General features: G+C 47.6%; 3 long non-coding RNA genes across 5 annotated transcripts in view; 2 read left to right on the forward strand and 1 right to left on the reverse strand.

The window, feature by feature from the left end:
- The window catches only part of LOC131486837 (uncharacterized), a 57640-nt gene extending 47665 nt beyond the window's left edge, over positions 1–9975 (forward strand). For 2 of the 3 annotated variants that reach the window (XR_009249478.1, XR_009249476.1), the window contains exon 4: positions 4005–4296. This is a non-coding gene — a long non-coding RNA (uncharacterized LOC131486837). Of the gene's footprint in view, positions 1–4004; positions 4297–5795; positions 5855–7943 lie in introns of those variants that run through there. The other variant, XR_009249477.1, reaches the window with a different exon arrangement.
- On the reverse strand, positions 9065–11256 carry LOC131486840 (uncharacterized). Its single transcript, XR_009249480.1, has 3 exons — positions 11019–11256; positions 9204–10898; positions 9065–9101 (listed from the first exon to the last, which is right to left on the reverse strand). It is a non-coding gene; the product is annotated as an uncharacterized LOC131486840 (long non-coding RNA).
- Positions 11219–17474, forward strand: LOC131486838 (uncharacterized). Its single transcript, XR_009249479.1, has 2 exons — positions 11219–11456; positions 15755–17474. It is a non-coding gene; the product is annotated as an uncharacterized LOC131486838 (long non-coding RNA).
- The last annotated feature ends 8748 nt before the right edge of the window (positions 17475–26222 follow it).

The raw sequence follows: 26222 nt of genomic DNA on the forward strand, positions 1-26222 counted from the left end.
TCTGCTCATGTTTGTGGGTAATAGATGTGAAGGGGGACAGACACATACTGCTCATTGAAATGTGGGTATAGGATAGGACCTACCTCCTGGGTGAAGGTGCCACTGTTTTCTCCTGTCCAGACCAATGCCTCTGAAGCATCACAAGGCAGGGCTTATCTGACTGTTGTGGAGGACATGGCATCTTTGAGCTAACATCGACCCCACCTTGTTCTAGCCCACCCATTTCTGTGTTTGGATTGTTCCTTGGCCAAATATTTCATGTTACATATAAGACCTTTCTTTTTGTAGGATTACCTGGTCCTCCCATTTCCCTCTGGTCCCTGGGGCTCCAGTAGCTGGGTTGTGTCCTTGTTTTTCCTCTTTGCTCCACCATCTAGAACTTTCTGAGTACCTTTGTCTCATGGGGCCATTCCAGTCTAGCCCAACCCTTTTATCAGCAGGCCCTGCTTTCTTACCTGGCCTTTGCTCTCCCTCATACTGCTCCCTAAGTAGCAACTCCCAACCTGGGGACAGGGCCAAATGCATTGGAGCCAGGAACTAGGGGTCCAAGATGAGCTACTGTCACTCAGGAGCCCACTTCCCCCCCCCCCCGCCCCCCCGTCACAGGCAGGGTCCCCTGGTGCTATGCCGGCACAGGATGACTCACAAGAGTGCACACCTCCTACCTGCCTGCCCAGCTGTATTTGTGTGTACAGATAGTGTGGTGCCAGACAGGCAAGCTTGGAGTCACTTAGGGAGATGATGAGATCCCTCAGTGTGTGTGTTTTAGAGTCAGCTGGGGACACTGCTATCAAACAGAGGGGTTTTTGTCCCTAATCACGTGGTTGGGTAGCCAAGTCAGCAAAAGAAAACGGGTAGTAACTGAGAGAAATAAGGTGGCGAGCATTTAAGGGACATAGTTACTACTTTCTCCTCTCCTCCAGTTGTCAGACTTCCGAAGGAAAGTAGAGGTTGAACGCCTGCCACGTGTTGAGCTCTTCTCTATACTCTTCTGCCTACCATTCCCCTCTCCGTACCTACATTGGCCTGCGTTATTCCTAGAAACCTCAGCTCCCATCCCAAACTCCTGCCCGGCCCTTACTCTACCACCAATTCATCACTTTCTAAATCTCACTTCCTGTCTCCATACTATTCTCACAGGGTTAAGTTAATGGCTTTCATTTTATCAGTAAGGACTGCAGCTCAAAGGCGCAGTAGTCTTGCTGAGGTCAAAGGGCCAGAAGGTGGGAGAGCAATATTCCACCCTGGGTTTGTCTTTTTTCTTTTTAAATTAAAAGTTCATTAATTTTGAGAGAAAGAGAGTGTGAGCAAGCGGGGGTGGAGGAGAGAGAGAGAGAGAGAGAGAGAGAGAGAGAGAGAGAGAGAGAATCCCAAGCAGGCTCTGCAATGATATTGCAGAGCCTGATGTGGGGTTCGAACTCATGAAGCATAAGATCATGACCTGAGCCGAAATCAAGACTTGGATGCTTAACCGACGGAGCCACCCAGGTGCCCCAACCCCTGGATTTGTCTTACTCTTTTTTTTTTGTTGTTGTTATTTTTTTTTAACGTTTTATTTATTTTTGAGACAGGGAGAGACAGAGCACGAACAGGGGAGGGTCAGAGAGAGGGAGACACAGAATCTGAAACAGGCTCCAGGCTCTGAGCTGTCGGCACAGAGCCCGACGCGGGGCTCGAACTCACGGACCGCGAGATCACGACCTGAGCCGAAGTCGCCCGCTTAACTGAGGGAGCCACCCAGGCGCCCCTGGATTTGTGTTACTCTACAGCTCACAGCAACTTATGGGCCAACAAGTACTCCCTGTGCCCCAGAGCCTGGGGTGGTGCTGGCTGCCAGACAATGAGCTGAGGTCTTTACTCAAGGAAATCAGAATTCAGTGTGGGGGTGGGGGTGGTGTTTTGCACTGCTTTATAAAAGCAAGAGAAGAGGGGAGTCAGGAGGAACTTCCTGGAGGAGGTGACTTCTGATCTGGGTCGTGAAGGTTGGGTAGAAATTGGCCAGCTCAACTAGAGGGACAGGGGGCTCTGGCGGAGGGGCGGAGATAACACAGTCCTGGACACAAAAAAGAGCAGGGACGGAAACCATGGCTTCCCTGCCTGGGGATGGCCCGTGGGCATCAGGACGACTGTGGGAAATCGTACACCAGGTGGGGGGTGTTAGCCTATTCCTGAAGCAAGAGGGACCTTCCTAAGTGCCAGTGGTGACAGCATCAGTCAGGGACGTGCCTTAAAAAACAGACCGGCAGGAGTGCACAGAGGCGTGTGTGAGTATGAGTGTGAGCTTTTGATAAAAACGCTGAAGATGTGGAAACCCATTAAGAGGCTTTTCCAACAGGTTAGAACAAAAGTGACAGAGCCTGGACCTTGGCAACAGCAGGGGGATGTGAGGTGGGGTGAGTCTGCCAAATAATTGTGGTAGACAATAGACCAAGCGCAGAGGTGGATTCACCGGTGGGGGTCAGTGGGGGAGGGGGGAGCAAAAGGGAGGTGTCGGGGATGACGAGGATGTTTTTAGTTAAATCACTTGGGTGAATGATGGTACCACTAACTCAGATAAGGAATGTGTGAGGAAAATAATGAGGTCAGTTTGGGACACAGGAGTGGAGAGCAGCACGCCTCTGCATGTTAAGGCTGGGGGCGGTCTCCGCTGTCCCCTGCATGATGAGGGGAGGAAGGGGGTCGCAGGGGCGGTGGTCAGAAGAGAAAGGGGTTATCCCAGGACATGGTCGGGGCCCGGGCTGCTATCCTGGCCGGCCGGTGAAGGTCGGCACTGGAGAAGCCCCAGTACCAGCTGTAAAGCTAGCCTGCATCCCCGGCTCTCTGGTCACACCAGTGCCCCCCTCTCTGCTTGTCATGAGTCAGACACTGACAGCCTCCATGGTGCTGGCGATTTATCAGTGAGTGGAAAAAGATAATTGACCACCATCTCACCTCGCCTCGCCTCGGCTGATAGAGAGAAATCTAACTGCTTCATTCCACTGTAATTTCATATAATTCTCCATCTTTTTCTCCCTAGTTTTTACTTGGAAGTTTACACAAGTGATTGATGATTTGCTATCAAATATAAAAAAAAAAAAGAGGCTAAAATATCATTGGACAGTTTAACAGCCTTTAAAATATAATGGTCTCTCTGGCTGGACATCCGCAGTAGCCGTAGGAGCCCAGAAGGTCAAGCTTTAATGAACTGGTGGGAAATTAGGGAAGGAAAGCGAGAGTGATCCATGCTCAGAGCTGGCTCCACAGTCCGCTGACCTTGGGGGAAGAAGGCATCTTGTGATTTATGGACCCCCTCTGGGAGCGTTTCTGGGGCTGTCAGTAGCCCTTGGGGAGGGTGGCGGTTTTGGCCTATGATGGGGGCTGTGACGGCCCTGGCTCCTGAGGCCATTTGCTGGGGTTTGGTCCTTGGTTGTCCTCTCAAGATCACCCAGGGCTCAGCCTCTCAGCAGTGATCTCTCCGGCCTTCTGCCTCAGGGACAGCCAGCCTCTGACCCTGTCCGGAGAGCTCAAATGTTTCCCCCACCATCAGTTTTGTTCCCTGGAAACCTCTGACTTGCTCTCTGTATCCATATTGCTTCATTCTTGGGAGTGGAACTAGCCATAAAGCCTCTTTGCATATCAACCTCTGAGCGTATCAGCGTGATGTGGCAGGCAGAGGAGGGGGAAGGACAGTTATCTCCTTATGCATTCTTATGCATCCTTCCAGGCCCTAAGCTGTATAGCATCTCATCAGAATCTTTCTCCCACCTCTCAGGGAATTATTATAATGCTCACTTATAGATGAGGAAACCGTGCTTCAGAAGATGCAGTTCAGAAGCTGCTAGACCGGCAGCCAGTGATCCTGGTTCCTGGCATTCGTGTCCTTATGCAATCCCCTCCCCTGGGGTGTGAGCCAAACCCAGAGATTTGTTTCTAATGAAAAGAATACGGCAGAAGTGATGGCATGTCACTTGTGAGATTAGGTTATTAAAGACTTTAACTTTCATCTTGTTCTCTTGCTGGCTCAGTCTGATGCAAGCCGGCTACCTCGGTGGGAGCTGCCTTATGGAAAGGTCTAAGTGGCAAGGAACCGAGGGAGACCTCCAGCCCACAGCCCGGGAGGCCCTGCGTCTCGTCAACAGTCAAGTGAGTGAGGTTGGAGCCCGGAGCGTACCTCCGTGGGTGAAGCTGGGAGAGGTGTGCAGCCCCAGCCAGCTCCCTGACTATAGCCTGGCAGACCCTGGGCACAGGGCCCAGCTCAGCTGCACGTGGAGTCCTGACCCACAGCAACTGCAGGGTAATAAATGGGTGTTGTTTTAAGCCACTAGGTTTTGGAGTATTTTGCTATACAACAACAAAGAAATAATCAGAACAGTCAAATAAGGGGTGCAAAACAGACGGTTAATAAGCGGCAGCTTTCAGACTCAAACTTGGGACTGCTTGATTTTAAAGTGTCACGATCTTTTCATGATATTATATTGGTTTAAAAAAAAAAAAAAAGAAGATTGACATGTGCCTGCAGCTCCAGGAAGAGCTAGACTGGAGAGGTAAATTAAGTCCGTTGGACAGTGGGATCCTGAGATAAGCAGAGGGCCAGGCCCTCATGGAGAAACCGTGTATTCTATCTCTACCTGCCCGTGGCCCCTCCGGGGGAGCTGCAGAGTGACTGCCCTTCCCCCGAAAGGTCTTTCCCATTAAGCAGATTGCACTTAGGAACACCCGCCCAGGAGCGCTCCAGCTGATTTAAGCATCTTTGCTTTTAATTTTTGGTACCTTTCAGAGGGAAAGAGAAAAATAAGGTTAGTTTCCTGAAGTGTAATTGTTTTGGGCAGTTATTTATTAATGAAAGGGAACAACATGTCAACAAAGCCCGGGTTTAGCTGTAGAACTAATGTTAGCCAAGGCGCAGGCTATAAGATAGGTAAGCCTGCTGTCAGTCTGCATTTGTCCAGCTCCATGATCACCTATTAATTACTTGTGTTCCGGCCCCAGCTGGGGGACAGTCTCTGCTGCCTCCCCCTTGAGGGCTGCTGAGCTCCAGGGGTGGGGAGGCACCCTCTCTGACACGGTTCTCCTTGTGGAGTTGTGTGGGCCTTGGCGAGTCCTCCAAGGTTCTGAAGACTCACTCTGGGCCTGTGCCCCAGGGTGGTGGCGGGATAAGGCCAACAGCTTCCTCTCTGGAAGAAGTGGGGTGTGGAACTTTGACCTGGGTTGTCGGTGAGTTGCGTGAACGTGTTGTATTTGGAGTCAGTGAGACCGTGGGGGACTGTTTTAAGTTTCCTCGTGTATAAACAGGGGAGGGGGATGATAGGACATCCCTCACAGGATAGAAGCATCGAATGTGGTAATGCACATGGAAACTTGTGCAACATAAAGCATGCTACAAATTGCGTGCGTGTGCACACGTGTGCAGGCGGGCCTATGAGTTTGGTCAAGGTGGAGTAACACTCATGGGGAGGACCCAAGGAAACGAAGTAATTGACCTGAAGAATCCTCTCGCCTGAAAATTAGAAAGGTGTATGTCAGGGATGCTCATGGCAACATTTTTTTCAGCAAAATTTCAACAAAACTCTTGCCTAATAGTAGTTTAGACTCATGAAGGCATTCATGATTCCTTTGTTGGGCTGATCCACTGCTCTGTGCTGTCACCAAGGTGTTGGGCACTCCACTATCCTTGACGTGTTGGTTTTCTGCCCTCATGCTCACCCCCTCATTACCATGGAATGGCTAGCAGCTTCTCACTCAAGACAGGAAGAAAGAAGGGACTTCATAAGCTGTATCTCTCCATTTTCCCTTGGAAAGCAGTTTTTTTTCCCCAGAAGCCCCTGTCCAAAATTGGTCCCATGGCTACTCAGATTGTATGAGGACCCACAAAGAAGTAAGTATATGTCCTTTTTTTAAAAAAAATCATGAATAGCAGGAAGAGGGCAAGAGAGAAGGGGTTAGAAATGGTGTCTGAGTGGCTCAGTCGGTTGAGTGTCCGACTTTGACTCAGGTCACGATCTCACGGTTTGTGGGTTCAAGCCCCGCGTGAAGCTCTGTGCTGACAGCTCAGAGCCTGGAGCCTGCTTCGGATTCTGTGTCTCCCTTTTTCTCTGCCTGTCCCCTACTTGTGCTTTGTCTCTCTCTCTTTCTCAAAAATAAATACACGTTAAAAAAAAAAAATGGCTAAGTTAGCTAATCAATGGGCCTTCCAAAAGGCGTCAGAAGCACAGATGTTAGAGCAGGAAGGGGCCTTGGAGACGGACTGATGTAGCCCCAGAGAGGTTATTACTTGTCTGAAGTCACAAATTAAGTGGCAGACACTACAGTGCTTAGAAGGGGGCATAAATGGATTACTTCTATGTTTCACATGGATTATGAGGCATTTGAGAAAAAGTCCCTTATATGGAATAGCCTGGAAACCTAGGGTTTCAAAACATATCTGTAGTTTTTTTCTAAATAGTTATGTGGTTTTCTAGGATACAGAGATAAATTAAGTTACAGAGATAAAAAGGAAAATGGAGGGTATTGGCCGCCTAGATCTGTTTTGTGGCTGCAGAGGTTTAAGACGAGCAAGTTCAGGGGGACCCAGAAAGCCATGTACCATCTCTTCACTATACAGCCATGAAACATCACACAGTGTGGAGGGGCTGAGGGGGCTGAGACAGCCAAGGGGGTTAATTCAGGCTCAGCAAATATTTGGTGTGTGCCCATCCTTTGCCCAGAGCCAAATTAGAGCCTGTGGTAGATATAGAATAAGTGCTATTCAATTCAATTCATTTTGACCCAACAAACATCTACCGAGTGTGCTTGTTCCAGGCACGATAAATATATAAACATAAATAAATGATGCTTTCCCTCCAAGTGCTCCCAAATAGAATGGACAATAACACAGGCATCTCACTGAAATGCTATAAAATACTTACTATAATACAGACACAAACCAAAAACCAATGGAGCTCTGTGGACCCAACAAGAGGGGCACTTTGAATGACCATTCATTCCAGAATCCCACAGAACAGAAAAGAGATTGAGAGCACAATGCCATCAGACTCTCTAGAATGGAGAAACTGATAGGCCAAACATTCCAGGCTGGTGAACATGAGAAGTTCAGATAACACTATGGAAGCTAAGAGGAGTCACCAGGACTAGATCTGCTTGAAGAAGACCTGGGGTAGTGGACCTCACACGGGAGACCTGGAAGATGGTCCATGCAGGAAGAATACTGGGAGGGATGAGTGAAGTGTTGCAGGCTGAGCCAAGAGAAAGAGGTGGGAATGTGTGTGATATATTTGGAAGCCTGGCCTAATGCACAAGGACCCAAGGGCAACCTCTTTCTTCCTTCTCTCCAAGCTCCCAGTCACCAAGGTCCAAAGGGTTTTCTTATATTTCTTTAAAAATTTGTTTTAAATGTTTATTTATTTTTGAAGGAAAGAGAGACAGAGTGTGAGTGGGGGAGGGGCAGAGAGAGAGGGAGACACAGAATCTGAAGCAGGCTCTGGCTCTGGGCTGTCAGCACAGAGCCCGATGCGGGGCTCAAACTCACAAGCTGTGAGATCATGACCTGAGCTGAAGTCGGACGTCCAACCGACTGAGCCACCCAGGCACCCCTTCTTATATATCTTATATGGTCCCAAGCAGAAGTATTCCTCCTGGCCAAAGAAGCCCACCCTTTAAGTGCATTCCGAAGAGAGAGGCAGAGCGGTCAGCAAACACTCGAGGCTTGAATGCTGGAGGTCATGGGTGGCCCACTTCAATTTTGGTCTCAAATCTGGGAATTCGTAAAAGACTGATTCTAATCTCTCCCTACCCCACACCGCACCCCTAGAAGGACAGGGTGAAAAACCAGAAAGTTACAATTTTTTCCAATCACAGGGCTGGGTGGGGAGGGGGGGTGGGCATGCCATTCCCATTCCAGGGGGCAATCCACCTCTAAAGAGTTGTTCAAAATTCGATGTTCATACCCTTTTCTATGTTATCTCTAGATTTCTCCTTTCAAGGCATTTCAAGATAAAGGAAGCTCATGAAAAGTTCCAGATAAAGATGCAGGATGCTGAAGAATCAATAACATTTATTGAGTGCTTACTAAGTGCCAGACACTGTTCTAAATGTTTTACATGCAAAGCTTACTTAACAGGGAGAAGGTCCTGCTGCCGGGACAGCCAAGCCCCCATAGGCCGCTCCACATACTTATGTGCAGGCTGACAAAATGCAAGAAGGTACCTGTGCAAACATGGCTTTTAATCATGGTCAGGAAGACACGTGACCACTGGGTCTATTTCAATGACTTCATCCATTCTGCTCAACCTCCTGACTCTGCCCCTATTGCTATTTTGACATTCATTCACATACTAGCCAAAGCCTTCCTGTCCCCACTACCTCGATGTAGGCTGCAGCTGGATAAGCCATCACTTACACCCATTTTCTGGAAAGCTCTTCTTTGGGCAAGTGCTCATTGAGTTTCTGAGAAAAGCTGCCATGGGGGCCAACGTACCACCTAGGGAAGAAACCCATCAGCAAGGACAGGCTCGGAGCTCCCCAGAACAGTGTCTGATTGTCATAATGTCATGTTGGAGAAACGATAACCGTACCCTGCTTAAAGAGAAACCTCTTGCGTGTCACCAACAATCATGCAAACTAGACTCTTAAAATGAGATTAGGTCAAAGTACAACCAATCAAAGCGGGAGTCTCAGTTGCTCTATGACTTCATTTAAAGTTTCAGTGCCAGCAGGAAGAAGAAAGAAATCAATATTACATTTTCTTCATCATCAATTTTGCTTTTTGCTAAATGAAAATGCTTTCATTCCCTCCCTGGTTCCTTCCACCATGGAAGATGTTCCTTGTCTCCCCCCAACTCTCCCCCGTTACTATCTTCACCCCCATCCTGTACTGCCATGTAGGACAGTGCCGTACGTATGCCTTTTTGGACTAAGCACTTAAGAGTATTGCAGAGGATGTCATCTTAATTCACCAAAGATTTGCGAGTATGACAGTCCTCGCTCAGCTGGCCTTCCTGCTGCAGCTGGGCTCTGACCGTGTTCTGCTCTATGGATGGAGCATGGATAACTTACTCCAAACAGCTCTTGAGGCCCCAAGGGCACATCCCCCCTCAATGCCCTGTGCCAGGCTGTAGTACCAGACCCTGTAGAAGGGAATTTGATAGGCAAGGTGAGCCCTTCTTGGATTCATTCACGGGCTTGGGTTACAGAAGCAGCAAAGGGACCTCATTATAAGATGTTCTCACCTGCTCCGTTACAGAAGAACTGTAAGGCTTTTGCTGAACAACACAGTGGTCTCGTTCCCACAGTGGTCCCCACAGCAGTGGCCTTCAAGGGCTCTCAACCAGCTCCCACTCTATTGGCGCTAAGATGGTCCCAATCCAGGACTTGACTCACTCGGCAGTATTTGCGAAGAGAGACAAACAAGAATTTTGCAATAGAGGAAGGAAAAATAATACAAGTCCACGGGGCTGGAAACTCATTTCCTGAGGAGTAGAAACACATCGCATGCTCTCTGGGACTCACCGAGCTCCAGGAAGCTCGACCAGTCACTTAATAAGTCATTGAGGACGTGTGGTTTAATTAACTCGCCCAAAATTCCTCCTTTCCCTTTCTCACTTTTGCTATTAATATTTTTCGATATCTGATAATGCAGTGTAGTTAATTCTTTCTGGCTTTATAATGAACACTGCCATAATGAAAAGGTTAGCAGTGCTTCAGGCAGCTTTTAATTATCCAGCCGAGCAGGTAAAAGCACTTTATTCTTCTCTTTTTTTCCCCTTACTTAGCAATTAATGGAGGAGCTCAGTGGCACTTACTGTACCTTTTTTGTTTTCTAATGGATGATGCGGCATGGAGCAGGGAGGCCTTACTGTACCCCTGTTACTACCAAGTGCAAACGCTGGATGTTGCACTGCTACGATTCAGGTCTCTGGTTTGCGGGGCGGAAGCAATTCTGCTGCCGGCTGAAGGCTTCTCTAATTAAAAAGCCGAGTTACCTGGAGTTGTTGCTACCAATTCCCTGTCTCGCAGTTTCCTGTCTTTGCATCTGCACCCAGAGCCCTCCAGAATGCTTTTATAGGCCAGGTGGCCTTGCTTTATGGCAGACATTTTCCTGGTTCTACTCAATTGGGCCACCTTCCTTCTATCCTCCCTGCCCGCCACGGCTAACAACAGCCTTGGGATTGTTCTCCTTACTTTAAAGACAGGGAAACTGAGGCCCAAGGAGGTTGTCTGCTTGGCCAAGAGCCCTTCCTTCCGTGCTTAATGACGCCCATCCTCGAGCTAACTGTGATACCCCCTTATAGGAGGAAAGAGTTTAAAAATTATGTGAGCTGCTTCGAAGTTTACTAATCCATAAAGTCACAGGGAGCAGATTTTTATTACAGGTGGAATTATTTGCATGATTCCTCTTCATTAGGCAACAATATAAAACAAAACAAAAAAATTGTTCAGGGAGCGTATGTCACATCTTTCTGTGGGTTGAGAAAGGCTGACTGTCCCACAGACTGCATATTCTGGTCCCTTTAGAGGGGCTGGACCAAGCTTTATAAGAGTCCAGGGCCTTCTGAAGAAGAAGGGATAGATAGAGACCCCACACCCTCTAAGGTCTAGAGTGGGGACCATCTCAAGTTGTACCCGTGGTCCTGTGCAAAGTCTATCTGAAGGGAGGGATGCCAGAAGCATAAGGCGGGAATATCCCAGGGATCAAGGGCAACCAGAGCTAGTGATCTGGGCTTGACCCCAAACTGCTGGGTTTCTGGAGTGGGCCAGCAGCTACACTTGCCTGGCAATGTACGCTAGGAATGAGGACCGGCATCTGAGAAATGAAGAGAGATCACTGTTAGGGCGGGAGCCCTTTGGAAGGTGGTTTACGATGTGACATCACTCAGGGTACTTGTCTAATTGTCTCTGTTTTCCAATATCTCTTTAGGGATAAGCTTGGAGAAAAGGGGAGATAAAAGGTAAATTTTGGAGCATCATTTGTGCCAAATATTCGCTCCATTCTCTTCCAACCCACATTCTAGGTTCACAAACTTCTGGCCAGAAAAAAATCTCACCAGTGCCGCTGTGGCAATAGGACTTGAACACTGAACTCATCAGATCCTTGTTACACCCCATGAAGTTTTGGCTGCTTGTGGTCCCCTTCATGTGATCTTAACTTAGTTGGGGTTAAAATTATCACTCACTTTTATTGCCAGTGCAAACTTTAAGCAGTAGCAATGGCAGTGTGGGATATGGAAACTTGTCTATAGGCAGCAAGAAATGGTCAGACCTCCAAATCTACCAGGCTCAATAGCCACCTGAGTTTTAGGGAGAATTCTAGAATATTACCTTGCAGCTCAGCGCAGGTCCCATTGTGACCTCATGCCCACAGGGCTGGGTTAGACTAGTCTTCAGCTACCAACATGACGAGGCTGGTGGAGAGAGCTCACCTTCCAGTCCTCCACTCAACATCTGGGGACAGAATTGGCCCCAGGGGACTCCATTTCACAGAGGTTCTTGGGCAACTTGGGGGAGGGTTGGTAGCTTGAGGATATGCTGGCTTTTCTTTAAGTACTCAAGTTGATGATATCTGTCAAAACACTTATTTTATATTTGAAAAGCACTTTGAAGTTTTCAAAACAATTGCAGAACCATTAGCACACCTGATTCAAGTAACACTTTCAAGTGTCATGAAAATACTCCCCATTTTACAGATGAAAAAGTCAGAGCAACAGAGGTCACTTCCCTTTTTAGAGCGGTGTTTCTTAAGAAAAGGTGGTTCTGCCCCCCAGGGAATATGTGGAAATGTTCTGAGATATTTTAACTCCTGGATGGCAGGGGAGATGCCATGCTACTGGCATCTAGTGGGTAGAGGCCAGAGATGCTGTTAAATATCTTGTAATGCACAAGACAGCCCCCAAGACAATTATCTGGCCAAAAGTATTGACAGCCTGGAACTGGGGAAACCCTGATCTAATGGCATGCACGTAATGGACGGAAGAGCTGGTGACTTTTTTTTTTTTCGACTAAAAAACAATTTTTAATGTTTATTTACTTTTGGGAGAGAGAGAGAGAAAGGGAGAGAGTGAACGAGTCAGGGAGGGGCAGAGAACGAGGGAGAGAGAGAGAATTCCAGGCAGGCTTCGTGCTATCAGCACAGAGCCCGAAGCAGAGCTCAAACTCATGAATGGTGAGATCATGACCTGAGCCAAAATCAAGAGTCAGACGCTTTCCTGACAGAGCCACCCAGGCACCCCAAGAGTCAGTGATTTTTAAAGTTGATGTCACACTAAATTCATAATGTGCCATCTGTTGAATATTTACTGAGTAGAGTTCTGAGGGTTTCACACCCATCAGCTCAATCATCAAAACGATCCTGAGTGGCAGGAATTATTACTCTACTTTCAAATGAGATCGAGACTCAGAGGGGTCAATTAAGTTGTCAAGGGGCACATGGAAGAATGAACAGTAGAACTGGTGTTCTCTTATTCCTGGACTACTCCTGCTTCCACTTTCCTGGCTCCCTGCAGCATGACATAGACAGGAAACTTCCTACCTGATGAGCACCATGCCCAGAATGACTATTCCTTATAGGCTTGCATGGTCAGGATCGTCAGAGAAAGTGAGTTTCAAGAACATCGTCTCCTCCTTATTCTTTCAAGCATACAAGTCAAGATTCAGGGAGCACAATGGCTCATTGACATATGCTCCTTCTCCCCTCTTACACCTATGGCACAATCCTTGACATGCATCCACATCATTCATTCACTTATTCATATACTCTAAAATATTTATCAAGGGTTGAGGACACTAAGAGGAAAGAAATATATGCTGTCTCTATTCCCAAGTTACTGACAGTCTATTGGGTCAGACAAGCCTAAAAAAAAAGCATTATATTACAATGTGTGTAGTGCAGTGATAGAAATGCGGCCAAGTTGTCATAGGAGCATAGAAAAGGGGGCCCTAACCAGCCTCGGGGGACTGGGAGTCATACAAACCTTCCAGAAAGTCATCGCTGAGAGAGGTCTTAAAGGCTGAGATGGAATTCATCAAATATGAAAGGGGAGAAGAGAGGACAGGGACACAGAGTCTGGAAGGCCTAGAGCTTCATGGAAATACAGGTGGTCCCAGGTTACTGGAATGCCAGTCACAAAGCAGGGAATGGAGATGGAGAAGTGGGCTACAGCCTGAAAGCGGGGTTGTAAATGCTAGGGAGACACTGAGGAGGGGAATGCATTCTAATTCTCAGGTTACAAACTCTTAGGGAGAAGCCACTGTGTATTTCAGATCAGATTGTGCTTCAATCTGTGTGGAAGACAGATTCGAGGGATTCCAGGCAGGAGGCAGGGGGGTCAGCCAGGAGGAGTTCAGGCCAAGAGCCTAAACCAGAGTTGGAAAAGGAGGGGATGAGTTAAAAAGTGTTTGGGAGGTAAAGTCAGAAGTATTGGGTGTCTGGGTCTAGGAACGAATGGAAAAGGGTAAGCTATGTTTGACATTGTTGCCTGAGTGGTTTGTGGGGCATTCAGGCAGATCTCTGTCCAGTGGACCGCTGGCCATACAGGTCTGAACTTGGAGGGAAAGAGATGGGTTGGAGATACAGATTTGGGGATCGTCATCAGAAGGGTCAGAGTTACAACAAGGGAAATCGGTTGAGCAAATTGGCCTGACTACCCTCCCCAGTCCATCAATCTGTGACCAAAGTGCTGGGCAGATGCACAAACGTGGCTGTTGGGAGCCCACCCATGGAGGAGAGTATTTAAAGATGGTGGGAGGGCATTTTCAAAAGTCATTGCAAGCTAAATAAACAGCTCCAAAGAAGGCAGTTGCCTCTTGGCAATCAACCTCGACATTCCTACTCAAGATAAACATCACACACAGGCTCAGTGGGAAGCTATATTTTTCCCTCTCCCATTATGAAAAGAATGGCTGTTGTCTTGGACACAAAGCCAACAGTTCACCAACCCTACAGTTTCTGCTGGCTTAGACTTGAACTATTCCTCAACCGGGTCAATATTCACTGCAGGGCCATGAACCATGGGAGACCCTACCTGGAATCCAGACTCCTGTCCAAGACTGAAAGTCACTGGATTTCCCACATCATTCCTCTATTGGCTATGTCGTAGTCCTTCCTACATGGCAGGATATGTATATGTATGCAGTCCCATGGTCCCCACATGACTGGGAACATGAGAGCATACTCATCCCCCCCTCTTCCTAGTACTGCACATAGAGTTAGAAAAACATGTCCTTCCATATCAACACCTGGCACCTGGTATAAAATAAATCCAGACTTAGTAATTATCCTAGGACTTCGCAGCGTTTTCTTCTGACCAGTGTTGAAGGCTGGTGCCAGTCACCATAACTAGGTGTGAATTAACGCAACAGCATCCGAGCCGCAGAGCCTCCTGGGCTTGTGTTTGAAACACAGAGCTGTGTTTTAGAGCCGTGGATAAAGTTCATTAATAGGTGTGAGCACAGTTCTCAAAGGGCAGTTCTGCCATATTTCCAGTCACTGTTCAGAATTCTCATTAGCCAATTACTCTGCTCCCGTCCTTCTAGCTCCCGTGGTAATGTGTATCTTAAAGCCCCTGGTAAGACACAGCATGTTTTAAATGTACCTTAATGTATTGGAAATGCACGAGTCCCCTTCGGGTTTATATATCTTAACCACTGGCCAATTTTGCAAAGTTATAAATAAATGTTACAGGCATCAGCTGCAGTAGTAGAATCAGCTGGGGATATTTAAAAGCCAGTCTAAAGTCTAACTTACCTCTAAATCTGAGATATAAAGCAGGGTAAGCAAAGCAGGTAGGAATATGCAGATAATTTCCTGGTAATAAAATCAACAACCTTGACATTGGAAGCGAGATTGAGCGGGAATGGGGCTGGTGGGGGCAGCAGCTTGGTTGAATTAGCAAGTATTTCTGTACAGGTGACTGTGCTGGGCATTGTGGGGATACAGAATACAGAACATCATCACAGTTCTGGCCATCAAAGGGTTTATAAACAGGCACACGGTGATGAGATAAGGTCCTAGGTAACAGAGAGTTTGAGGGGAACGACACTACAGAAGGAGAAAATGTTATGGGGACCAAATTGGGAGGGTTCAGAAAGGAGTTCTTTGAAGATCTGACATTTAGAAAGTCACCACAGCCAAGGGAATAGGGGAAGGAAGAGAGGAGGAAGACAGAAGAGGATTGTCTGGAGATCTGCCGGACAATCAGATGGGAGTTTGACTCCAGGCTCCCTAAGGTCAAGATCCCCATCACATTGACCTTGTTCTCTTCTATAGCATGTAAGGATAGGCTACTGTGTACCTGGTAATCTTCAAGTGCTGTACTGTTTTATATGCATATGTATTTTATTTACTATTCAGCAAACCCTAAATACAGAGTTTTACTATTCCCATTTTACAGATAGGGAAACCAAGGCTTTGGGTGGTTAAGCAATGTGTTCAAGGCTACACAGCTAGAAGTAAAGTGTCCTGACTTCCCAACAGAGTTCCTGGCACACAATAGGTTTTCAATATATAATAGTTAAGTAAATGGGTGGGTTTATGGATGGGCGAGGAAAGAATGGATGGATGGATCAACCAATGACAGGTGGACAGGTACACGGTAGAACTAAGGTGTCTGGAAGAGATGGAGAGGTCAGGCAGGGGAAAGGGGGTAGGGGAAAAGCAAGTTGCCCTTAGAAAGCCAGGTTGACTCTGTGGTGTGCTAATTTTAATGGGGGCGGGGGGAGGAGAATCAGAGGGGAGGCCAGACAACTGCTGAGACTAGCTTTCCTCTGCTACTGAATTCATCCACAGGCTCTTCCATGAAAGACTGAGCTTCCGGTGGATCACCATTTGTATTACTTACTGGGGCCTGTGTAAGCAGTGAACCAAGGATCGGGTGCCTGATTCCCAAATCTGCCTTCACGAGTAACTTGCCAGTGAACTTGAGCGTCTCATTCTCCATCTGCCCGGTGCGGTGATGATGCTTGCCAAGCAGTCTCACAGGGTTCTGTTCTTTATCCTGTGCCTGAGGTTGGACCCGAGGAAAATTAGCCCACCTCTTTGCTTCTTGGATACCTCGGAATGATTAGCCCTGAATATAGGAGCTGTACCCCTCAGAAATGGGAGTAGGCCCTGGGCCCTTCTAGATTGTTTCTAGAAATAGGCTCAGTCTTCAGATGCAGGCCTCACCAGAGCCCTTCCTTGGCAGCCTGCCTGTCCCGGTAGGGGAAGTGGTCCCTGGGAGAGGGAGCTAGTCTCGGAGACAGTTTGTCTGCCTTCTCTCCGAAGCTTCCTGTGTATAGGAAATGAATAGATCCCATGCACACCCTCCCTCCTCCTTGGCAGGCTACTCCCTGCCCTCCCCATGAGGTTCCAGGAGCCCGTGACATTATCTGCAAACTCCCATGAGAGGCCCCAGACCACGGCCGTGAGCCCTGAGAATGATGAATATGCAGGAAGGGACGGTGTGCCAGACAGGGGAGCCAGGGCTGGGCGGGGGCAACCATGCAGGGCAAGGGAGCCAGGGCTGGACTGGTGGGGAGGGGCTCCCAGGGTCCGAGCACCCTTGGAGAGGGCCCCATCACTGGCAGGCCCATTTGCCCTCCTAAAGAGCCAGAAGCTGTCATTTGTATGTCTGCATTCTCCAGATCTGTGGACTCCGGAGTCTTAGAAATCCTCCTGGCGGCTGAGCATCCCACTGGCCGCAATTAACCTGTTCAATACTAGGTCAGCAACTTTGCTGAGGATGTTTGCTGATGGCATTCTACTGGGTGCACTGGTACTGTTGACTCTGGTCCACAGAAAGCCTGACACGTCCCTTGTGACAGAAGAAAGCTAGGAGCAAATTCTGCCTGCATCACAGAATCCTTAGGCTGAGTGTGACATTTGGAGGTCACCTGGTCCATCCCTGTGCCTGCAGGCAGGCCTGGACATAAACCGGCCTAGACAGATGAGAATCTGTTCTCTCTCTCTGCCTTCAAAAACCTAAGGACATTTCATGTATCCCTTAGTATCCAATATCCCTCAGCCCTGAGACTGTTCCTAGAGGTCATCTGTATTCCAGGGGTTCTCTGATAGGTGTCTCAAGGCAGAGGCGAGGAACAACCCATCGTGTGCTGTATGCAGTGGGTGCTAGAGTGTGTTCCCATGGGCTTCTCAGAGCCCACCATGCACGCGTCTCTCTTCCAACTCAGGGTTCCGTGATATCACGTTGGTAGTTTGTGGTCAGCCACGGGACAAGTATTTACACCACGGAAATTGGCAAATGCTGCCAATGAGGAGCAGCCTTTTCCCCCCAGAGGACAAGTTGCTCAACATTCGCTAGCATACAACTAGTTGTATACAGCAATACTCCTGCATAGAACTTGGGTAACAGTCATCCTCTGTACCCTTCACTTTAGTGTCTTGAAGCTCCCTCACTGGCGGGACCATAATTTCCCCGGAGCAGAGGCTGTGCCTTGCAGGGGACTTTTTTTCCAGCAGCTTGCATGGCGCCCGTTTGCCAAAGGAATGAAGGACACTTATCAAATCATCAGGCTGAGTGGCTGTGGGTTTTCGTTGTCTTAGGACTCATGCACTCACACTGAGTCAGATTGGCCAAACAGGAGGTACATTTATCTGACTTGACTTCAGAGTTGTACCATTTAATTCAAGCAGGATTAATGAAACATCTACTCTATGCTCACCCTGTCCTAGGCTCTGGAGCCCGGGAGAAGGGGAAGTTTATGGGCACCAGTGTCCCATCCCTCCTATTCTCAAATGACTTTCACTTTGATTTGGAAGATAGCCATACGGACAGACAGTTAGAAATCAATAGGGATATCTTTGAAGGTTGTGCCTGATGGATTTGGGGTGGTCGTAAAACACAGCAGTAAGAACATGGGATACTGGGGTCAGGTTGCCTGTGTTCGAATTCCATTAGTAGTTATGTGACCTTGGAAGGCTTGCTTAACACCCCCGGCCTTGCCACCACTCCCCTGTGGCCTGTGCCCCACTCCCACAACTCAGATTCCTCATTCTAAGGATATAATGAGATCTATCTCATAGAGTAGTTATCAGAGTCAGTGCATTCATGTTTAGAAACCACTTAGCACATTGCCTCAGATACAGCGAGTATAAAATATATAGTAGTTATTATTTGTATCTTACAGTCTAATGGCCTCTTTTTAAAAATGAATACATTGAGGCCCAGGAGTGGGAAAATGACTATTCACCAATTAGTGGCAGGCCTGAGATTAGCAGCAGTAACTAACTTTATCGATATAGGGGAAGGGACACGCCACAGTAACAAATCTATCCCCAGTCTCTATGCCTTTGCACAATAAATGTGACTGTCCGTGCAAGGGCAGAGGCAGACCAGGCGACCCTGCCCCATTCTGTAGCTGCACCTGCTGGAGCCCATGGTCTCCAAGGCCACTGCAGCAGGGGCAGACAGAGGTGGAGGAGGTGTGCCAGCTGCTTTGGCCAGCCCATTGGTCAGAACCAGTTACGTGGCCCCCGCCCAAGAGTGTCTGGGGGCGCAGCCTGACGTGAGGTTATTTGGTGAACACAGCGCATGCCACGCTAACAGTACAGAAGATATCCCAAGGTGGCATATGATTAAGTGCTTAAGAGTGGACAGATACTCTGTGCGACAGTCTGTGATTAAGTAGCCCGGTGAGGGGTACATACAAGTGCGGCAGCAGATTAGGGAAGGGGCAGATAAGGAAGGACAAGAGGGCTGAGCATCATTTGCTGAAGGACAAGCACTAGCTCGGCACCTAGCACTAGAACAAGACCTAAAGGGCGGGTAGAACCAGGAGCTGCAGAGAGGAGGGGTCTGCCCTCAAAGCGGCATCTCCTGCAGTGGTGATCCTGCTGTCGACCCCCCAGTCACCAGGAGTCGCGGTGGAGGCAGAAGGAGGTGGGCCCTGATCACGGGCAACTCCCCAGACCTCGGGCTCCTGGAGAAACTACCACAGAGCTCAGCTTCCTTCGTAGGTCCTGAAATAAAGGCTTCCCGGTGGAGCACAGTGCGGTAGAAAGAGGGCTGGGTGCAGAATCAACAAATGCAGATTTCCCGTTGTTCCCACTTCCGCCTCTGACTCCTGTGTGACTTTGCACAGCCTCTCCACCTCTCTGGGCTGCGGTCCTTATTGGTGAGATGCAGAGTTCCCTCAGGCCCTTGACAGATCTGATTCTCCAGGACTCTGGGCTTCTCGTAGCCAGCGTTTATAGGATTAATTGGGGGTTAAATATTTGGAGGGCTAGTCTGGGGCTCTCCTCTGGGGGAAAGATCCAAAGAGGAAAGGAATTCGCCAGGGCTCTGGCCGCTTAGAGGGTGAACAGGACGGAACATGGCGTATGCAAATCTTTGGTGAGGGGCCAACCTTCCATCAGAACGGAGCCGGAGCCGGGATACAGAGGCAGCCCCGGAAGCTGGGCTCAGCCTCATAAATCTCAGCACTGGCATATCAATCAGTCAGTTCAATCGGCTACAATACTTTTTTCTTTTGGAAATAAATAAAGATGAAGGCAAGAGATACCACCCAAAGAGGAAACCCCAGAGCAGTGTGGATAGTCACATGGCCACCGAATCCCGGAGCCGGACTCTGATTAATGGAGCAGGCTGGCTTTGATAAATCAGGTACCTCCATCCAGTGGGTTTAGGCTCTTGTTTTCTAAATGGGAACTTAATGCTGTTCACTCATTCATAGGTAGGATGCTGTGTCAGAAAGTTAATACATAAATCTGTTATTTACAAGGGTCTCCACATTTGTTTCTTAAAAAACAAACTTATAAATCATAGACATCTCAAATAGAAACTTTTCTGGCGTAAATTGTCACCCTCTTCCTGTAAATCTCACATGTGCAATCCTTCCTGATCTGTTAGACTTCCACATTTGGTGCGGGATCAGGACTGGAAGTGCTGGGAGCTGGGAGGAGGATGCAGGGAACACGGCAGTAGTCTGTTCCTTCTTTTGCCTTGGACTCCTTTTATTTATTTATTTATCTATCTATTTATTTATTTATTTATCTATCTATCTATCTATTTATTTATTTATTTATTTATTTTATAGCCTATCTGGCTCTGAGAGTACATTGATTTAAAAAAAAAAAAAAAAAAGTTTCAAGTCAACCAAATATGCAAGAGGGGTAGATTCTGGAGCTGTTGGGTAGGGCAATTTCCTGGAGAGTTTCCTGGGGGCACACGGGCCTCCACACCAGGCCAAGCTGTCATCCCACATTAATGCTTCTGGTGCCGGCAGCCCCAGGGCCACTGAAGTGTCTGCCCAGAGCAAGCTCCTTCTCCCCCTGAAAAGGCCAGAAATGTCCCCCCCTCACCCATCCCTTTCCTTTCTGCCTCTATTCCTTTAGGGAGCCCCCTCCTCCAGGAAGTCTTCTCTAACTAGAACTGTGTATTGCTGAACACATTAGGATCTATGTTAGCTAATGACAACAGCAACAACAAGGCAGACACTCTATCAGAGCATGAAGTAAAAAAAGAAGCTTGTGTCTTTAGGGATCACTTCATGCTCGTATGTGTAGATCTTCGTTGACTTACAATGGGGTTATGCCCCAATAAACGCGTAAGTTGAGAATATCATTAAGTTGAAAATGCATTTAATACACCTAAGCTATTAAGCATAGCTTAGTCTTGTCCACCTGGGACGTGCCCAGAACACTTACATTAGCCTACAGTTGGGCAGCATCATCCAACACAAAGCCTATTTTATAATAGTGTTGAATAGCTCATGTAATTGATTGAATACTATACTGAAAGTGAAAAACAATGATTGCGTGGGTGCAGAATGGTTGTCAATGGATCGGCTGTTGGCTCTTGAGACTGCGTGGTTGGCTGGGAGCTCTGTTTCTGTCCAGCATCACAAGACAGGATGCGACTGCATAGTGCTGGCCCTGGGAAAGATCAAACCCCAAAATCCAAAGTATGGTTTCCACTGAATGTGGATCGCTTGCACACCATCATAATAAAGTTGAACCATCTTGAGGCACCTGGGTGGCTCAGTTGGTTAAGGGTCTGACTCTTGATTTTGGCTCAGGTCATGATATCACAGTTTGTGGGTTTGAGCCTCGTGTCAGGCTCTGTGCACAGAGCCTGCCTGGGATCCTCTCTCTTTCTTTCTCTCTCTCTCTCTCTCTCTCAAAATAAATAAACTTTAAAAAGTTGAACCATCTGAAGCCAGGGGCTGTCTGCAGACCAAGACTTCTGAGTCTGGTTAGTGGGGACCTAGAGCGCTGGTGTTTCTTGGAAGCCAGGCTCCCATCAGACTGCCCCCAGGTACAGGCTGCTCCTCCCTTCCTCGCCACTAGCAGGCACTAGACCTTTTAAGCTCCTCTTTGCCAGAAAGAGCTTTTCTCTGCTTCTCCCATACGTAGCCCCTGCCCAAGCCATGGCTGTCTGAATCACCAGCCCTGGGAAGGACACACCTTCTTTCAGAGCCTTCTATGCCCAGGCTGACTTTTTCAAGAGGGAATTTGTCTCAGTGTCTTCAACTGAGGAATTAAAGTGGTTTCATTTTAACTATGGGGGTGCCTTACTCAACATATTAAATAGATTACTGGAAGGTTGCAAGTAAAATGGGAAAAAAAAGAAATACTCTTTTAAAAGCATAGAGAAAGTTACTATGTATTTAAAAAAAATTTTTTTAACGTTTACTTTTGAGAAAGAAAGAGACAGAACATGAGTGGGGAAGGGGCAGAGAGAGAGGGAGACACAGAATCTGAAGCAGACTCCAGGCTCTGAGCTGTCAGCACAGAGCCTGATGCGGGGCTCGAACTCACGAACTGTGAGATTGTAACCTGAGCCAATGTTGGATGCTTAACTGACTGAGCCACCCAGGTGCCCCAAGAGAGTTTCTATTTAAAGCAATCCTATGATAAATCCTTTTGCAAAGAATTCTTTGATCCTGAGCAACAGATTGGCGGTTTTATCATTCAGCTGGACACTTCCACCTAGATGATGATGATAATAATAATAATAATAATGTTGGCTGTAATAATGTAATAATGGCTGGTTGGCTATTTATTGTGTGCAGTGTATCTATATTTATGTATATGTATAATTTTCCTGTCACAACGTTTTAAATCCTATAACATCCCCATTTAACAGATAAAGAGACTGAGGCATAGAAAAATAAAGTAACACAGCCAGTAGATGACGAAATTCCCAATGGTTTGCTAGCAACTCAAAGTCAATGTGCTTAACACCAAAATTGTCATATTCTGCCTCAGTCTGTTTGGACTCGCCTTTTCCTTACTTTGTGTCTACCGCAACCCTCCCAATTACAGGCAGAACTCAACCTTAGAGCACAGTTTTTCTCTCCGCATGCCTTTTCCTGCCCTGCTCACTCGGGCAGTGGTCAAGTTCTGTTGATCTGACCACTATTCCACTTCCGGTCACTTACATGTTCCTTTACTCCTCCTCTTCTGCCCCCACTCCCGACGATTACCTCTCTTATACTCTACAGCAATAGTTTACCATCTGCTACTCATCTCCTTGTGTTGTCCCCACCTGCCACTGTTTGCCAGAGTGACCCCCCTAAAGCACTAGACTCCACATACTGTGTCCCCTCCTCATAACTGTTCAGGGGACCCTCCTTGCACTGGCATGCATGGCCCTCCAGTCTGTTCCCAACCTCTTTCTTCATTCTCTGTATCTACTGCCTCCTACCCCATGGAGTCCTTGCCCTGCACGCTCCTGCCTCACCCCTGCTTCTGCTATTCTCTCTGTTAAGGCAGTAGCAGCCCCCGCCCTCCCTTCTCCCTTTGCTGCCATTGCCCCTTCCAGAAACAACTGACCCATCACCTGGTCTTCCAGAGAACTCTCTCACTCTCTGGAAGACCCACCACACTTGGCCCTGAATTAGGAACTTGATCTATATTTTGTTTCTCTTCACTAGCTACTTAGGGGCTGAGAACTCACTTATTCAATTCAACCACATGCTTTGTGCATTCTAGGATCCCTTAAATTTCTAGGAGCAGAGCGTGAAAAGCCTTATTTTACATGCAAAGAGATTGCTGGTCAGAATGTGAAATGATTTGCTCAAACTCCAAGAACCAATTCTGGCTCTGTAACCAGTGACACTCAGGCCACTGCATTTCCCCCTACCACCCAAGAGCTTCCTAAAGTGTCTTCCATCAGAAGGTTGTCCATACTGTTCTATGACCCTGTGGGATTCTACTATGGTTGACCCAGTAATTTTTGCTCAGGATCTACCTGCAGTTCAATGGGAGAGACAGACATATTGTCCAGGGTCGTCATCTGAAGCTCAGATCCCCTGGTAATGGATAGACTATGGACTCCTTTCCTCTAGCAGAAGGGGTTGGGCTTTAACTCATCTTCTCTGAGACTGGAGTCCCTCTTCTCCCAGCAGCCAGAATCCACCTTTTTAAAGGTCTCCAGGTGCTAACAACTCCCTACACAGTTGGCGTTTACACTCGGGCTGCCTGGCACCTGGGTCTTGCCTGTTTATCCTGCTCCTGGAATGTTCTGCTTACACTGGAAGGAGCATCTTTCTACTGAAGCACAACCCCACAGTCTGATCCACACCACCTTGACCCACAAGACCCACGAGCCTTCTTTTGCTGGTTTTGACTTGTACCTTTCTCCAATAAAGGTTGCTCCTTCAGCTTTGCCATGTGATAATATGATGTCCGCCTTCCCCCACCTTGACCCCCTCCCCCAGTCCATTTTCTTGCCTTTCTTGGCAGTGAAACACAATCAGCAGGTCCACTACTAGAGAGCCTTAAGGGTCCAAACAGAATTCCCTCCCTCTTTCCTTTTGAACTTTTCCATCTCCAGAAGGGCCATTGGTCTCCTACAGGTCCCTTTATGGTTATCAGGCTGCTCTCAGATAACCAGAGAGTTTAGAAGAGAGAATTTTGGGTGAAGATGACAGCGGCGGGCCAGAAGCATGTAGCTCACATGCACATCTCTCCTCTCAAACACCCCTTACTATGGCACTTCCCCCTTTATGTAGTTGCCAACTTCTGTACTCTCAATCCTAGCATAATCGCTGAAAAAGCAGGGAGAGTGTTTATTTTGTCCATTACTGTACCGTAGAATAGTGCAGAGTCATTAGAGTGGCCTGTAAAGCCCTACCGATTTGGCCACCCCATCTGCCTTACCTCTCTGACCTCGCTCCTCCTTCGCTGTCCCTTGCTCACCCTTGCTCCAGACTAGTGTTTTCTGAATATTGCAGGCCCGCTGCTACCTCAGGGTCTCTACACTTGTTGTTGCACCTGCTGAAACACACTTCCTCCCAGATCTCTCCAGGGTTTGCTGCCTCTCTTCCTCCCAGGCTTCTGTCCAATGTCACTCTTAACACAAGGCCATTTCTGATTGCCTATTAAAAATGCTACCAAATAGGGGTCCCTGGGGGGCTCAGTTGGTGAAGAGTCTGACTTCAGCTCAGGTTATGATCTCACGGTTTGCGGGTTCAAGCCTCGTGTTGAGCTCTGTGCTGACAGCCCAGTGCCTGGGGCCTGCTTGAGATTCTGTGTCTCCCTCTCTCTCTGCTTCTCCCCCACTCATGCTCTGTCTCTGTCTCTCTCTCAAAAGTAAACAAACATTAAACAAATTTTTTAATGCTACCAAACATACCCCACTTTTGTTTTTCTCTGAGGCACATATCCACTAACATGCTACGTATTTTACTTAATTATTTTTCCTTTCTCTCTACTAGAACATAGGCTTTATGAAGGCAGGAATTTTTGTCTGTTTCCTTTGTTGCCTGCCCTACCCCTGATACCCAGAATAGTGCCTGGAACATAGTGAGTGTTGAGTAAACATTTGTGGAATGAATGCATGAATCACACTAAGAATCAGAACAGGCTCCAGGCCTCATTTTGGTCTCTGCTTATTTTTCTAGGGTTTAGGGAACTAGATGTGCGCAAGACTTGCCATGGAAGACTGGACTTGGTGTTTTTATTCTTCTTCACTTTGATTTCCTTTCATTTCTTACTAAACCACCTAAATAAGCTGGTATGATTAAGAAGTGCCTTCCTTCCCAGCATCACTTAGTACATAAAAATATTTATTTGGGTCTGATGTTGGCAATACATCAAAATCCAATAATCATACCATAGTGCAAATGCATTGAGGGGTGTGAGATCCATAACGTAATAACATGTAATCTGCACATCAGGATCACAAAAGCAAATCTATAATTTCATTTTATTTATTTTCTTAAAATGTGACAACCCCACATGTTGTTTGAGATGATGGAGGTTGGGACAAACAGAAATGCGGGAGATTTACGAGCTATGTCAGCCAAGTCTTGGGGATTCCTTGTTGGTCCGTGCTTGGAAGATAGGTCTGAGCAATTTTCCTTTACTGTGGCAATATCTCATCTGAATTTGGGAGAAAGACCCCCGACCTGTAAGCATATTAGCAGTCCTGTCTCTTTATGAGCGTGTAGATTTCCCACAGTGTGCACCTCCTGGGTCTTGGGAACCGGTTTATTGGCATGAGCTGTTTGAGGCTTGGATTGAGCAGCCTGTGTGCGAGAAAGCTCTAATGTGGTCTGTGCAGCGTGGAGGGTGGGGGACAGTCTGGGAGATTTGAAACAGCAGCAGACTTGTCTTACTGAACAGTAAGCAGGAGCCTGATGAAATGAAATAATGCAGAGCAATTTCAAAGGCCTGTGAGGTGTGGTCTCAGAATCTGGGCTGGACAGACTTGAACTTACCGCAGGGTCTTCAACACCCAAAGGAAACTCAGCCTGTCTCTCCCCCAAGACTTCTGCTCTGTCCTGTCACTGCTCTGAGTTGGCTGTCCCTTGACATGTGACTTCATGTTAAAGGCAACAATGACCATCACTTATGGATACATGGCAGAAATTTTCTAACACTATCTCATTAGCCCACAAGGCAGGTATGCGGTCCCAGATTTGTCCAGGAGGAGCCTGTGATTCAAAGAGGTTAAAGGAGGATGAAGGAGGTAAGTGTTAAAGCTAGAATCTGAGCCCAGACCTGTGTGGTTCCAAAGTCTTTGCTCCTTCTACTTCATTGTTTTCCGGTCACCAGACTTGTCATCAGTACTGTCTTTAGCCCTGTGCAGGCAGGTCCTGGGCTCCATGCTTCCAGGGTGATGGTACTGGCCTTTCTCCCATCCTACTGTCCCCACATCTTTGGCATTCACAGGATGAGACCACCCAGATCACACGTCCCTCATTCAAGACCAAGTTTTAGGTCCTCGGGGCACCCAGATTTCCTTCTTAAATAGCCCTGATCTCACTTCCAGGGTCTGCACAGTCCTCTTTTCAAGGTCTATTGGTGC

The sequence above is a fragment of the Neofelis nebulosa genome, chromosome 10 (assembly GCF_028018385.1).
Source record: "Neofelis nebulosa isolate mNeoNeb1 chromosome 10, mNeoNeb1.pri, whole genome shotgun sequence".
Taxonomy (NCBI): Eukaryota; Metazoa; Chordata; class Mammalia; order Carnivora; family Felidae; genus Neofelis; species Neofelis nebulosa.